Raw genomic sequence first — 373 nt, forward strand, 5'->3', positions numbered from 1 at the left:
TTATGCGTTACCTTATCATGTGCCCTCTGAAAATCAAAATACATCACATCTAATGCTTCCCTCCTGCTTGTTACTTGCTCAAAGAGTTCTCATGAATTTGGCAGGCATGCTTTCCCCTTTACATGAAGCAATATTAACTCTGCCAATCATATTCTGTAAGTCTAAATGCCCTGCTAATACAGCCTTTGTAACAGACTCTAACATTTTCCAAATAACAGAATTTAAGCTAACTGGCCCATAGTTAAGAGATAGTAAGAACTGCTGATGCTGGAGTCAGAGATAACACAATGTGGAGCTGGAGGAACACGGCAGGCCAGGCAGCATTAGAGGAGCAGGAAAGCTGACGTTTAGGGTCAGGACCCTTCTTCAGAAA

This window comes from Rhincodon typus, chromosome 14 (genome assembly GCF_021869965.1).
Source record: "Rhincodon typus isolate 14 chromosome 14, sRhiTyp1.1, whole genome shotgun sequence".
Classification (NCBI taxonomy): domain Eukaryota; kingdom Metazoa; phylum Chordata; class Chondrichthyes; order Orectolobiformes; family Rhincodontidae; genus Rhincodon; species Rhincodon typus.